The sequence below is a fragment of the Phyllostomus discolor genome, chromosome 10 (assembly GCF_004126475.2).
Source record: "Phyllostomus discolor isolate MPI-MPIP mPhyDis1 chromosome 10, mPhyDis1.pri.v3, whole genome shotgun sequence".
Taxonomy (NCBI): Eukaryota; Metazoa; Chordata; class Mammalia; order Chiroptera; family Phyllostomidae; genus Phyllostomus; species Phyllostomus discolor.
This window is the reverse complement of record NC_040912.2, coordinates 73576232-73592352: the sequence shown is the minus strand read 5'-3', so window position 1 is coordinate 73592352 and position 16121 is coordinate 73576232. Positions and strand designations below refer to the sequence as shown.

At 37.0% G+C, this 16121-nt stretch overlaps 1 protein-coding gene and 1 non-coding gene across 2 annotated transcripts in view; one reads left to right on the top strand and one right to left on the bottom strand.

The window, feature by feature from the left end:
• GRM8 (glutamate metabotropic receptor 8) overlaps positions 1–16121 on the top strand; it is a 796332-nt gene that overhangs the window by 630166 nt on the left and 150045 nt on the right.
• LOC114508233 lies at positions 7490–7596 on the bottom strand. The gene has a single exon (XR_003685490.1). It is a non-coding gene; the product is annotated as a U6 spliceosomal RNA (small nuclear RNA).

The window sequence follows — 16121 nt, the reverse complement described above, 5'->3', positions numbered from 1 at the left end:
TGAGATAATTATAGACTCACATGCCATTATGAGAAATAAAAAGAACCCATGTTCCCTTTACTCAGTTTCCTCCTGATAACAACTTTAAAAACTAAATAGATACTTTTCCATGGAGGACACACAGATGGCTAACAGATATGAAAAAAAAAAAGATGTTCAACATCACTAGTTATAAGGGAAATGTAAACCAAAATCACAGTGAGGTACTGCATCACATCTGTTGGAATGGGTGTTATCAATGAGATAAGAAATAACAAGTGCCAGAGAAAAATGGAAGTTGGTGCAGTCACTATAAAAAACAGTATGGAGGTTACTCAAAAAATTAAGAATAGAGTTACCATATGACCCAGCAATTCCTCTTCTGGGAATCTATCCAAAAAATTTGAAAACATTTATTCATAAAGATATATATAGCCCCATGTTCATTGCAGCATTATTCACCAGAACCGAGTGTCCTTCGACAGATTGGATGAAGAAGTGCAGCACATATACACAATGGAATACTTCCCAGCCACCAAAAAGATGAAATATTGCTATTTCGTGACAACACGCATCCACCTTAAAAGTATTATGCTAAGTGAAATAAGTCAGGTGGAAAAGGACAAGACAGTATGCTTTCACACATACATGGGATGTAAAACATAAAACAACAAATGAACAAATGAAACCAGCAAACAAAAACAAACTCATAGATACAGACAACAGAATGGTGGTTACCACGGGGGAAGGGGTGGGGCAGGGAGAGGAGAATACAGGGGTCAAACACAGACTAGTCTCATTCCTGGTCTGATGGAATGAGACCAGCTTGCGGTGGTGTGTACACAATAGAGTGCACAGAGGCTGTGTTATAAATTTGTACACCTGAAATTTATAAATGTTTTAAAGTAATGTTACCTCAATAAGTTTAAGTTTTTAAAATATGAAAAATAAAATAGGCAAAAAAAATCTATGGTGTATGGTACTATCACAGCCAGGAAATTGACATTTATACATTCCCCCAATGTTACTCAAATCTCCCCAGTTTTACGATAACTCATTTATGTGTGTGTGTTTGTGTGTATTTAATTCTATGCAATTTGATTACATGTGTATCTTCCAGTGTAGCCAAGTCGAACATTCCCATCACCACAAGGACCCCTCATGTTGCCCTTGTATAGCCACACTCACTCGCCTTCCATATCCACCCCCCTCAGTGTCTGGCGACAGCTATGTTCTCTGTTTCAATAAATGTCTCATTGCAAGAATGTTATGTAAATATAATCATACTGTATGTAAAACTTGGGGTTTGCCTTTTTTCACTCAGCCCAATTCCCTCAAAATTTATCAAAATTGTTGTCTTCCTTTTAATTGCCAAGTATTCTATGATATAACCATTCACTCTTTGAAAGTCACCTGCTAAATAATTATGAAGAAAACTGCTATAAGAGTACATATATCTGTTGAGTACATATATGTAGCAAGAAAAAACAGAGAAAAGTCTTGTCTTGCCTCAGTAATCACCTTTATGTAACAGTTTTAAAAGTTATATTTAACCTTCTAATATAGAATATTGTCAAAAAATAAGAAAGGGAAACTTGATTGCTATAGTATATATCTCGATCACTCATCACCTTGCATAGTAACCCCTTGGCCATGGTACACTTGATACAGTCGCAGCAAAGGTACCCAAGTGAAAAGATTTTCATTTTAAAGTAATAGCACCTGGGTCTAGGTCCTTTTAACATCACAGACCGTGAAAATAGATCTACGTTCTCTCCTTCTGTGCTTCACCTTTCTATCTTTTCTACCAATATTACACTGCAATTGCTGTCTGTGGTACTAAAGCCAAACTCTTCCTGTGTCTCCGAGACTTCCTAAATGTTGTCCCTGATCTGTAATTAAGTTGTTCAAACACTCTGCTAGGCTTTCCGTAATTAATTCCCATTTGACTTAGTATTCTGGCTGTCAGTTCTGTTGGTGCATATATTTTTTATTTTTATTTCTTTATTATTTGCATTCAGGCCATTTCTTTAGATTCCAAAATTTATATATGACTTCTAGATGAAGGCACTATATAATTTTTTTAGACTAATGATCTAACTTTTGTAAACTTTTTCTATAGAAAGCTGCAAGGGACACTGAGGTTGGCATATGCTTTTTACATCTCCTAGTAACAACCTACTTTAAGCTTGGCAATGTGAATTAATTCACTTAAACTTGGGCAACTAGTAATTCTGTCCTTGAATTTAGTTTGCCAGAAAGTCAAATGATTTTAAAAATTAGTTTCCTTAGAATATTTGATATGGTGTGATTTCATTTTAAGGAACAAAACACCTTGAAGGACAGACCTTAGGAAGTTGTTTGATGATTTAACAGCATAATAACAAGTTAGGATTTAGCCTGATTTTTAGCCTGAGGTCTCACTAATCTTCAGATTTGTGTTTTATTACTTAATATTTGTGGCTTCAGTTTCCATGTTTACGAAACTGGGAATTTAACATAGTCACTAGAATTTTTTCCAAATCTGTTATTACCTAACTGGATTCTTCAGATAATAAAAGTTATGTTAAAGTGTGTTTTTATGTTTGTTTACTTATTGTTTTTTATTTTATTTTTGTTTTTATGTATATATTTTTATTATATTTTTCCATCACCATTATTACCCTCTTACCTTCTTCCACCTCCACCAAACCTTCTGAACCACACATTGTCTGCGTCAGTGAGTCCTTTTTCTTCTTTTCTTGACCCCTCTACCCCTTGACCCCAGCCCAGAGCTGTCAGCCTGCTCTTTATCAGTCAGTCTATCTCTATTGTGCTTATTAGTTCAGTTTGTTCATTAGATTCCACACATGAGTGAAGTCATATGTATTTGTGTTTCTATGACTGGCTTATTTCACTTAGCATAATATTCTCCAGGTCCATCCAAGCTGTTGCAAAGGGTAAAAAATTCTTCTTTTTTATGGCTGAGTAGTATTCCATCATATAAATGTACCATGGTTGTTTTATTCATTCCTCTACCAATGGAAACTTTGGCTGCTTCCAAATTTTAGTGATTGTAAATAAGGCTGCAACAAACATAGGGGTGCTTATATTCTTTCAAATTAGCGTTTTCGGTTTTGTTAGATAAATTCCCAGAAGTAGAATCACTGGATCATAAGGTAGTCTATAGATTCAATGTACATCCTATCAAGATACCAATGACATATTTCATAGAACTAGAACAAATATTTCAAAAATGTATATGGAAACATAAAATAACCCTAGCTTCTTCTGAATTGGTATTTCAGTATTCTTAGGGTGTAACCCCAGCAGTGGAATTTCTGGGTAAAAAAGCAATTCTATTTTTAGTTTTTTGAGGAAATTCTATAAGGTTTTCCACAGTGGCTGCGCCAGTTTGCATTCCCACCAACAGTGCACTAGGGTTCCTTTTCTCCACATCCTCTCCAACACTTGTTTGTTGATTTGTTAGTGATGGCCATTCTGACTGGTATGAGGTGGTATCTCATTGTGGTCATAATTTGCATCTCTCTGATGGATAGTGACGTTGAGCATCCTTTCATGTGTCATATGGACCATCTGTATGTCCTCCTTGGAAAAGTGTCTGTTGAGGCTTTTTGCTTATTTTTTAATTGAATTGTTTATCTTCCTGGTGCTAGGTTATATGAGTTCTTTATATATTTTAGAAATCAAACCCTTTTCTGAGGTATCATTGGCAAGTATGTTTTCCCATACCATTGGTACCCTTTTCATTTTGATAGTGTTTTCTTTAGCCATGTAAAAGCTTTGTAGTTTGATGTAGTCCCATTTGTTTATTCTTTCCTTTATTTCCCTTGACCTAGGAGATATATTAACAAAAATATTGATGTGTGTGATATCTGTAATTTTCTTGCCTATGTTTTCCTCTGGGACTTTTATGGTGTCATGGCTTATATTTAAGTCTTTTATCAACCTTGAGTTTATTCTGGTGTATGGTATAAATTGGTGGTCTGGTTTCATTTTATTGCACGTAGGTGTCCAGGTCTCCCAAAACCATTGAAGAGGCTATTTTAACTCCATGTTATGCTCTTGACCCCTTTCTCAAATATTAGTTGACCATATAGACTTGGGTTTGTTTATGGACTCTCTATTCTGTTCCATTAATCTATGTATTTGTTCTTATGCCAGTACCAGACTGTTTTGATTACAGTGGCCTTGTAATATAGTTTGATATCAGATATTGTGTCCTCCTCCTTTGTTCTTATTTCTCAAGAATTCTGAGGGTATTTTGAGTCTTTTTTGGTTCCTTATAAATTTTTAAAATTTATATTTGTTCTAAATCTGTGAAATATGTCATTGGCATTTTAATAAGGATTGAGTTAAATCTATAGATTTCTTTGGGTAGAATGGACATTTTAATGATGTTAATTCTTCCAATCTGTGAACATGGTATATGCTTCCGTTTATTTGTATCTTCCTTAATTTCTTTCTTCAGTGTTCTGTAGTTTTCTGAGTTTAGGACTTTTACCTCCTTGGTTAAATTTATTCCTAGGTTCTTTATTCCTAGGTTCTTTAGGTGCTTTATTTTTCTTGGAAACACATGGGATTTTTTCCCTAGTTTCTGTTCCTGATATTTCATTGTTGGTATGCAAAAATTCCTTCAGTTTCTAGATATTGATTTTTAACCTGCTATCTTGCCAAATTAATGTATTAGGTTAGGTTGAGTAGTTTTCGGTGGAGCCTATAGAGTTTTCTCTGTATGCCAGGGGTGTCCAACCTTTTGTCATATCTGGGCCACATTGGAAGAAGAAGAGTTGTTTTGGGCCACACATTAAATACACAAACACTAATGAAAACTGATGAGCAAAATAAAAATATTTTAAGGAAATTCATGACTTTGTGTTGGGCCACATTCATAGACATCCTGGGCCACATGCAGCCTGTGGGCAGTGGGTTGGACACCCCTGACACTATCACATTATCTGAAAATAATGAGAATTTTCCTCCTTTTCTATTTGGATGCTTCTTATTTCTTTTACTTGTATGATCACTGTGGCTAAAACTTCCAATACTATTTGAATGAAAGTGGTGAAGGTAGACATCCTTGTCTTGTTCCTGATGTTAGTGAGAAAGCTCTAAGTTTTTGCCCATTGAGTATGATGTTGGCTGTAGGTTTCTCATATATGGTCTTTATTATGTTGACATATGCTCCCTATACTCCCACTTTGCTGAGAGATTTTATTATAAATGGGTGCTTATATTATCAAACACTTTTTCAGCATCTATTGATGTGATCATGTGATTGTCTTTCATTTTATGTGGTGTATTATGTCTACTGATTTTGAATATTATACCATCCTTGTATCCCTAGGATGAATCCCACTTGATCATGGTGTATCATTTTTTAATGTATTGCTGGATCTGGATTGTCAATATTTTGTTGAGGATTTTAACATCTATGCTTATCAGAGGTATTGGCTTGTAGTTTTCTTTCTTTGTTGTGTCTTTACCTGGCTTGGGAATTTGGATAACACTGGCCTGATAGAAACAGTTCTGGAGTTTTTCTTCTTCTTGAATTTTTTGGCATAGTTTGAGGAGAATAGGAGTTGGTTCTTCCCTAAATGTTTGGTAAAATTTGCCTGTGAAACTGTCTAGTCCTGGGATTGTGTGTGTCAGGAGTTTTTTTGATTATTGCTTCAATTTCACTAGTTGTTATCAGTGTATTCAGGCTTTTGGCTTCTTCTTGATTCAGTTTTGGAAGATTATGTTTCTATAAATTTGTCTATTTCACCCCAGTTGTCAAATTTCTTGGCATATACTTGTTTGTAGTAATTTCTTACAGTCCTTTGAAATTCTATGGTATTGGTTTTAACTTCTTTCATTTCTGATTTCAGTTTTTTGGCCCACTCTCTTTTTTTTCTGGATGAGTCTGGTTAAAGGCTTGTCGATTTTCAAAGAATCAGCTCCTGGATTTATTGATGCTTTGAATTATTCTTCTAGTTTCTATGTCATTTAATTCTGCTCTGATCTTGATTCTTTCTTTCCTTCTACTCTCTCCGGACTTTGTTATTGTTCCACCAGCTCTTGTAGATGTAGGGTTAGGTTGTTTATCTGAGATTTTTCTATTTTTTTAAGTAAGCCTGTATTGCTAAGAACTTCCCTCTCAGGACTCCCTTTGCTGTGTCCCATAGATTTTGAGCTGTTGTATGTTCATTTCCATTTGTTGCCAGAAACTTTTTAATTTCTTCCTTGATGTCATTGTTAACCCATTCACTAATTAATAGCATGTCATTCAGTCTCCATGTATTTGAATGTTTTTGAGTTTTTCCCTTGAGGTTTGTTTCTAGTTTCCATCCAATGGCTTGGATCAAGCCATTGTGATCCAAGATGCTTGATGTGATTTCAAGTTTCTTGAATTTTTTGAGGCTTGTTTTGTGTCCTACTATATGGTCTATCTTTGAAAATTATCCATATGTATTTGACAAGAATGTGTATTTTGCTTCTTTGGGGTGAAACTTTCTGTATATATCAATTAAGTCTCTTTGATCTAGAGTGTTGTTCAATGACATAATATGCTGGTTGATATTTACTTTGGAAGATCTATCCATTGTTGACAATGGAGTATTAAAATTCCCTATGATGAATGTGTTGCAGTGGATATCTTTCTCAAAGTCCTCCAAAATTTTCCTAATTTACTTGGGTACATATATGTTTTCAAGAATTATATCTTCTTGATGGGTTATTCCCTTAAGTTTTTTGAAGTGTCCTTTTTTGTCTCTTTTTATGGCCTTCGTTTTGAGATATATTTTGTCTGATACAAGTATTGCTCCCCTAGCTTTTTTTTTCCAGGTCCATTTGCTTAGATTATTTTTTACCAGTACTTCACTTTCAGTATGTGTAGGTATTTTGTTGAGGTGGGTCTCTTGTAAACAGCATATATGTGAGTAATTTTTTCTTATCCATTCAGCTACCCTGTGTCTTTTGATTGAAGCATTTAATGAATTTCCATTTAGGGTTATTATTGATAGGTACTTATTCATTGCCATTTTTCCCATTTGTACCTGTGTTCCTGTGTTACTCTCTTTTTCTTCATCTTCTTAAAGCAGTTCCTCTTGCATGTCTTGCAATGCTGATTTGATGGAGATGTATTCTTTTAGCCTTTTGTTTGTTTGTTTATTTGTTTGTTTGAGAAACTCCTTATTTTACCTTCCATTTTAAATGAGAGTCTTGTTGGGTAGAGTAGTCTTGGTTGCAGGCCTTTGATTTTCATTACTGGGAATATTTCTTGCCATTCCCTTTTGGCTTGTAGTGTTTATGTTGAAAAATCAGCTGCTAACCTTATCTGAGTGCCCTTGTATATTACTAGCTGTTTCTCCCTTGGTGCCTTTAAGATTCTCTCTTTGTCTTTAAATTTTGCCATTTAAATTATGATGTGTCTTGGAGTGGGCCTCTTTGGGTTCATCTTGTTTGGGACCCTCTGTTTCCTGGACTTGTGTGATTTTTATCTCATCAAGTTAGGAAAGTTTTCTGTCATAAAAATATGGGACGCTTCATGAATTTGTATGTATGTCATCTTTGCACAGAGGCCATGCTCATTTTCTCTGTATCACTCCAGTTTTAGTATATGTGCTGCTGAAGCAAACGCACATCTTACTTTTAATTTGAGGTATTAATTTGGGATATTTATATTAAAATAAATTTGGGTGTTTATCTTTATAGCCTATTAAAACTAAAACTGAAATAAGAGTGGTTGATAATGACAGGCTATTTTGCTTACTTTTGTTTTAATAAAACTGTGAACATTGTTAAAGAAGTGACCATGATAGTAGTTTTTGATCTCACAGCATCATCTTTTTATAATATGCTTTAAAAAATAAGACTCATATAGGGAAGCTTATATTTTCTGTTTATTCTGTTTATTAGTTTATTCTTTTTAATAGACAGACTTCAAACATGAATAAATAGAAATGACTAATGTGATTTTAGGAATGCTAGTTTATTTGAAAGGCACTTCTTGATGAAGGTGTTTGTGAAGAATTAAGGATGTCATGGTAGAGAAGAAAAGGCCAGTATGATCAGTAAATGTGAGTGATACTGATTTTCACTCCCATTTAAAGGAGAAAAATTAAATGATTGTAAAATTCCCACTGTGCCATTCAAAATTCGGTGGCCTTCAGTTTGTGACATTGAGACCATTGCTCCACATGTCTTTATTGCCATTTACCTCTGTACATGGTAAACAGTTTGCTTTTGGTGGTGGACGTATTGGAGCTCACAGATAGTGACCACATCTCCATCCTTCCTTCACCATAGATAGGGGCCTATCCATTTTCCGAGTCTCCCCTGAGTTCTTCCCATGCTTTATCAGATTTTCACATATTATGTTAAACTTTTCTCCTGGGATGAAGTTTCACATCTGCTGCTGTCTGGATAAGCAATTACTGGGCATCACATAAAAAACAGAAATTTTTCATATACTTTAAGAGATTTTCAAAAAATAATTGGCCTTGGAAAGTTAATACCATGCTACTACCCTTCTGGCACAGCCTCCCACAGGGCAATGTGGTTCATTTTTCTGAGGGATTGTGATGGCTCTGAACATTAGGAGGAAGTCTCTTTCACAAAATTTTTTTGAAAACTGTTGGAAACCTGAGGCTGAAATAACTTCTAAAATGATAACTGGTTCTTGTCCAAGTCAGCATTTTCTCAAATGCCTTCCTCAGAACACTGGTTCTGCAGGATTTAAATAGCTCCTATGCACACAAAGGCTCTCTGGTGAAGTCCATGTAGAGAATGTTAGGCCAACTTTTTGTTTTGTTTTGTTTTCTTACAAGTCTTTGTAGAGCCTTTAATATGTTAATGTACATCATGGCTGACTGAGAAGTTAGCATCGGATGTTCTGTTTAATAAACTGATTTAACCATGTGTCCCCTTTGACTAAAGAACATTTTGTGGAATTAATATTTCTTGAAACTCCCTTTAAGAAATATTGCTTAAGTTGAATTTTCCACTTAAGTTGAATTTTACATTCATTAACTTATTTATTTCATCTTTATTATCATAATTCTGTGAGTTAGATAGTTATGGAATTGCCATTCTATAGGAGATAAACTGAGATTAATAGTAAGTTTCTTGTTCAAGGTCACTCAGCTAGTGGAAACGGATGAAATTTATGGACATATATATTCAACACCAGTGTGTATATTTTCAGGAACACTGAAGAAACATAATCAAGAAGCTGGTAAATGGTTGAATAAGGAGAACTAGACTTTAGGGAAAAGATTGTTATAGGAGAAATCTTCTTGAGTGTTTTTGACAGCAGACATGAAAGCAAAGCATACATGAGTAGGGAGTGAACTGCACAGAGTCAGGGAAAGAAGTCCTGGAATTTTCATGAAGCACAGAGAGGTGCATACATTAAGAAGGGAATCATAGAAGGTTTAAGTAAAAGGTAAATCTTTGAATTTGGATCTCAGCTTTGAGAACGGATATCATTCTATGATTAGTGTCAGAAATGACCTGATGACAACCAGGAATTAGGAAGATTAACCACCACCTGTCTATAAAAAAGATGGCTTTCATAGACATAATTTAGCAGTGCTACCCAACCATTTAAATTGTTAATTAATAGGCATGGATTTAACTAAAAAATATAATTATTAATCCTAACTACAAGTTTTTCTTAGTTTTTCAATTGGGACAAGCAGTTTTTCTTTTTATAAATCACCTCAGCCTATTCTGTATATTTTTGAACTTAATATTAACCTAATCTCATTTTTTATTTTTTAAATATTTTTATTGACTATGCTATTACATTTGTTCCGCCCCCCCCCTTTATTCCCCTCCACCCTGCACACTCCTCCCATCCACAAACCCTCCCTTAGTTCATGTCCATGGGTTGTACATATAAATTCTTTGGCTTCTCCATTTTCTGTACTAATCTTAACCTCCCCCTGTCTATTTTCTACCTACCATTTATGATACTTATTCCCTGTACCTTTTCCCCCATTACCTCCTTACCCCTTCCCTGCTGATAACTCTCCAGGTGATCTCCATTACTGTGATTCTGTTGCTGTTGTTTGCTTAGTTCGTTTTTGTTTTAGTTTTTTTTTAGGTTCAGTTGTTGATAGTTGTGAATTTGTTATCATTTTACTGTTCATATTTTTGATCATCTTATTTATCTTAAATAAGTCCCTTTACATTTCATATAATAAGGGCTCAGTAATGATGAATTCCTTTAAGTTGACCTTATCTGAGAAGCACTTTACCTGCCCTTCCTTTCTAAATGATAGCTTTGCTGGATAGAGTAATCTTGGATATAGGTCCTTGCCTTTCATGACTTTGAATACTTTCCAGCTCCTTGTTGCCTGCATGGTTTCTTTTGAGCAATCAGCTGATAGTCTAATGGGAACTCCTTTGTAAGCAACTCTCTCCTTCTCTCTTGCTGCTTTTAAGATTCTCTCCTCTTTAATCTTGGGTAATGTAATTATGATGTGCCATGGTGTAAGCTTCCTTGTGTCCAACTTCTTTGGCACTCTCAGAGCTTTCTGGACTTCCTGGAAGTCTATTTCTTTTCCCAGATTGGGGAAGTTTTCCTTCATTATTTTTTCAAATAAGTTTTCAATTTGTTGCTCTTCCTCTTCTCCTTCTGGCACCCCTATGATTCAGATGTTGGAACATTTAAAGATGTCCTGGAGGTTTCTAAGCCTCTCCTCATTTTTTTTTGAATTCTTGTTTCTTCTGGTTGAATGTTTCTACCTTCTTTCTGCTCTAAGCTATTGATTTGAGTCCCAGTTTCCTTCCCTTCACTGTTGATTCCCTGTACATTTTACTTTATTCATTTCTTATAATCTTCACTTTTTCCTCTATTTTGCAACCATACTCAGTCATTTTTGTGAGCATCCTGATTACCAGTGTTTTGAACTGTGCATCTGATAGGTTGGCTCTTTGTCTCTTAGTTGTATTTTTTCTGAAACTTTGATCTCTTCTTCCATTTGGGCCATTTTTTTTTTTTTGTCTCAGTGAGCCTGTTACATGGTAAGGGACAGAGCCTTAGGTGTTTGCCAGGGCTAGGCAACTCAGGTCCCTGTATGGTGCTGTATGTGGGGGAGGGGTCAGAGAGGCAACATTGCCTTTTGTTCAGCTCTCTGCCAGCTTTTAGTCCCTTCCCTGGGTACCCTCAAGCAAATTGGGCCCTTGTGGTCCTGATTCCTGGTTGGGTGTTTTTGTGTTCAGGGCCCTGTGGATCTCTCCAACAAACTCTCCTGTGAGGCTGGGAGTTTCTCTTGCTGCCTCAGCTCCCACAGGTTTTTCCAGTCAGAGGTTTTGAGGCTTTATTTGCCCCCATTGGAATCCTGGGTTGTGAGGTCTGTTTTGCTCCCTAGTTGTTTCTTCCAGTTTATCTGCATGGAAATGTGGGACTGCCTGCTCTGCCAGCAGCCACCTTGCTTGGTCAGCCAGCAGCCTTGCTGTGACTCCTCTCCTCCTGGCTTCCCGTCTCTGCCCCCGCTACACGTCTGGATGAATGTTTCTTCTTTAACTCTTTGGTTGTCAAACTTCCATACAGTTCAATTTTCTGTCAGTTCTGATTGTTTTTTGTGCTTAAATTTGTTGTCTTCCTTTTGGTTGTGTGAGGAGGCATAGTGTGTCCACCTATGCCTCCCTCTTGGCCAGAAGTATCCAACCTAACCTAATCTCATTTGAAGGTATTTAGGGACCTTCAAGGGAGGGATAACAGCAAGTAAATTTTATTCAATAACCATTTCTATAACACTGGTTAATAACAGAATACTAAAATGTTCTTTGTATCTATGCATTTGTTTCTGTTCTTCTTATTAGTTTATTCTGTTTTTTTTTTTCTTTTAGATTCAGTTGTTCATAGATATTTGTTGGCATTTTATTCATATTTTTTATTTTTTTTTCTTCTTAAAGGAGACCTTTTATCATTTCATATAATGCTGGTCTGGTGGTGATGAATTCTTCTGGCTTTTTCTTGTCTGGGAAGCTCTCTGTCTGTCCTTTGTCTCTAAAGGATAGGTTTGCTGGGTAGGGCCATTTTTTTTCTTTTCATCGCTCTGAGTATTTCTTGCCACTGCCTTCTGGCCTGAGAAGAAAAAATAGCTGACAGTCTTATGGGAGCTCCTTGTAGGCAAGTAACTGCTTTTCTCTTACTGCTTTTAATATATTGTTTTTGTCTTTACCCTTTTGCATTTTGATTATGATGTGTCTTGGTGTGGCCAATTTGGGTTCATCTTGTTTGCGGATCTTTGTACTTCCTGGACTTGTATGTCTATTTCCTTCACCAGGTCAGGGAAGTTTTCTGATACTATTTTTTTCAAATAGGTTTTCAATTTCTGGATCTATTGCTCTTGTTCTGGAACCCCCATGTTACAAATATTGGTACACTTGCAGTTGTCCCGGTGGCTTCTCACACTGTCTTCAATTTTTTTATTCCTTTTTCTTTTTGCAATTCCTATTTGGTCTTTTCTGCCTTTTTATATTCCAAGTCACTAATTTTATTCTTGGCTTCATCTACTCTACTATTGATTCTCTGTAAATTATTCTTCATTTCAATTAGTGTATCCTTCATTTCTGGCTGGTTCTTTTTTTATGGTTGGCTTCTATGTGTTTTTTTTCCATTCTGTTAAATTCCCACTCAGTTTCTTGAGCAGTCTTACAATTATTGTTCAAAACTCTGTATCTGGTAATTTGCTTACCTCTGTTTCATTTAGTTTGTTCCTGGAGATTTTTCCTATTATTTCATTTGGGACCTGTTTGTCTCTGCATTTTGACTGCTTTCACAGGTTTCTTTCTATGTATTATGTAGAGCTGCTCTGTCTCCCAACTTGGTAGAGTAGCCTTATATAGTAGGTGCCCTGTAGGGCTCAGTGGTGCAGCCTTCCTTGCTGCCTGATCTGGGCATTCCAGGTGTACCTCTATGTGGACTGTGCTCACTTTCCTGTTGTAGTCAAGCCTTGATTACTGTTGGCATCACTCAAGGAAATGACCCCCAGGCTGATTGATATGAGGACTGGCTGCAACTGCAGTGGAGAAGCTGCTGTGTATAAGTTGACCCTAATGAGCAGCACTTGCTTCAGTGGGTCTTTGGTGCTCACCAAGTCTGCTCCTTCAGTGTGTCACTCACAGAGGTGGTAGGGTTGTATGTAATCTGGTGTGGAAATCTCTCTATCAGGTACACTGGCTCTGGGTGTCTCAGGAGATGCAAAGTCAGCCACTATCTTTGCCCTACCTGGGGCCACCTGGCACAAGCTACAGAGTGATCTACAGATAGCTGCTACTTGTGCTGGGCTTGGAGGTACCCAAGAGAGTCCAAGCTGCACATGAAGGCCAGCTGCTGCTAGTGCCAGGACTCGGGTCATTTTGTGAGAGCTATATGGCATGCCAAGGTCTAATGCTGCTTGTTTGCAATTTGTGAAACTCGAAGAGATTTTAAGAAAGTCCTAACCAGGAGCCACTATAGGCAGTTTGTATGGAAAAGCTACTGGAAATGGCTTGGGAGGGCCCCCAAATTGGGTAGAGCAAGGTTAAGACCACCAGAAATCACCATTTCTGGAAATCACCAGAATGGGCGCGAGCCAGGTTTATGGAGACTGAGATATTGCATCCACATGCTGGCTCTATGGTTGGGGTGTCTCAGAAAAGGAAAAATGGACCTCTGCCAGTTCTTCTGTCTGGTAGAAAACTTCCCACCACCCCTCAGCTCTTTTCCTGATGCCAGATAATTCATTTCCTCCCTGTATGTCCTGGGTGCCTCTAGAGCTGCTGCCACAGTGTTGGAGCTCAGAAGGAGTGAGTTCATGTGAGTCTGTGCACCAGCCCTTTAGGAGGAACTGCCTGGGACTCCAGAGGCCTCCATCTCACTTAGCCACACTCCCTGATGGCTTTTACAGCCAGGAGTTATGGGCACTTCTCTTTCTGGCTTTGGAATCCTGGACTGAAGGCCTGGTATGGAGGTAAAACCCCTTGCTCCTCATGGGGTCCTCGAAACTAAGATATCCCTCCAATTTTTATCTGGCACACTTGCATGTGGGACCAGCCCATTCTGCATTTCCACCCCACCTACCAGTCTTGATGTGGCTTCTTCTTTAAATCCCTAGTTGCAGGACTTGCATTTAGCTGGATTTACAGCTGTTCTGAATGATGGGTATCCTGTAATTTGGCTGTAATTTTGATGTTTAATCTCTGCTAATTTCCTAAATGTCACACTTTTGCATATGATTTGGTGAACAAATTCATAAGACAATCCATGCTGAGCCTTTTAGTTCAATCAGCTTTTGACCTTCTTGGTGTTCCTCAGAAATCAGAAAAGTAAAATTTCTTTTCCTAGGATACAAACTGCTTTTTCCCTTTTCATAAAATTCTGTAGAACTAGTTGGCCAGTGAAACATGTTCTACCATCATCAAAACAAGGCCTTGTTGTTATATCCCTTGCCTGACATGGGCTTATTAAAATGTCACTGCTCCAGGACTGCGGCTGTTTCCAGTCAGCTCACTATAGCTGTGAAGTCTTTCCTCATCTAGGAACTGAAGACTCCTAATATGTAAGTGTTCTTATTTTATAGGATCTTCTTTATGATCAAAAGTTTTGTGTATACAAATACTTTGTAAACTTCAAAACATTCTAGAATTGTTAGCTATTTGAGAGGGTCATAATCATTTTGTATAAAGTGTATTGGTCATATTTTTAACAAACTCACCTTTGGGAGAATTTTTGGCATATTTTGAGATAAGTATGAATTTAGTCAGAATTAAATTTTCACACATTTGAACAGAACTAAATTTCTATTACTGATTTATCTTCTCTGATTTTTGTTTCTGTGTGTGTATGTGTGTGTGTGAGAGAGAAACAGAGAGAGAGAGAGAGAGAGAGAGAGAAGTGGAATCTTTTTCCCTTGCTTAGAATAAGAATTTTTTATGTGTGCCTCACATAAGATAAAGCCTATAGAAAATTCTTGTACTATAATTGGCACACAAAGTAAGTGCTCTGTAAATATGAGTTGAAGCTGAGAATTTCCCTTACAGGTTTGGCACATGACCATTTCTCCCTACCTTCATATGGGTAATGCCAGATGGGAAGAAAAAAATATGTTTTTAAAAGTTTTTTCTTTAAGTTAATTAGTTGCCCTGTAGATGATATATAAAATAAAATACTACTAAAAGCAGAGAACTTAAATAAAGACCAAATTCAAAACCAGTAATTTTTCATAAATGTACCATTTTGCAGTTTTTTAGAAGATCATATTTATTTGCACGGAAGAGAGCTGCTTTCTTGTGATGGGAGCCCTCACCATTCAAGAGTGCACACACCTCCAAAGCATGGCGCCATCTGCTGCTGCTCCCTAATGGCAGCCCCCAAATTGCCCAGAGTCTCTCAGTGTTGAGTGGTAGGAGAGACGGGGAAGCAGCTGTTTGGGAGCTTTGTGGCTGCCTCTGCCCTCCTCACCACCTGGCAGATGTACAGCTGGGCTTGCAGAATAGCAGACACACTAAGCCACTGTATTCCTCTTCATACCAGTTGCTCATTTCTCACACAAACCACTAATCCATTTCCTGGCATTATTTACCCATCCCTTTTCTCTATTCCCATTCTTTCTCCAGAATGCAGAATGCTAAGGGAGAATAGGATAGGGAGACTGAGAAGCTGTTTGCAGAAGGGTGCAGGATTCTGGCCAAACTGTATCCTGCTTCTCCTATAACTGTTTTTCATTTCTTCAACCAAAATTCTTAAAAACATATGTCAGGAATACATGCAAATACAGCATTTCATTTAGCTTCAAATCCACCCTCTATGAGGTTATTACTATTTATATGGCAGGAATGATATGAATATGACTATTAAGAGTTTTCCACTCTAGCTTTCTTTTGGAGGAGAAACATCTTTGCCATCCATAATCAAGTCTATGAATGAGGGGAGAATCAGGAGTCATTGAAATAAGTTTGATTAATTTACACTGAGAAGTTGAGAGAAAGAAACAAATATATCTGTAGTTGTGAGGGAGGGGAATGCAAAAAGGACTGGATTGCTTTGGTAAGAGGTTTTGAGCGTTAAGAAAGAAGAGAGAAATAGTCTTCTTACAGAGAAAGAGAGAGAGGCAGAGAGACAGATAATAAGAGAGACAAAATGCTTGAGATCAGAAGTGCTTCCT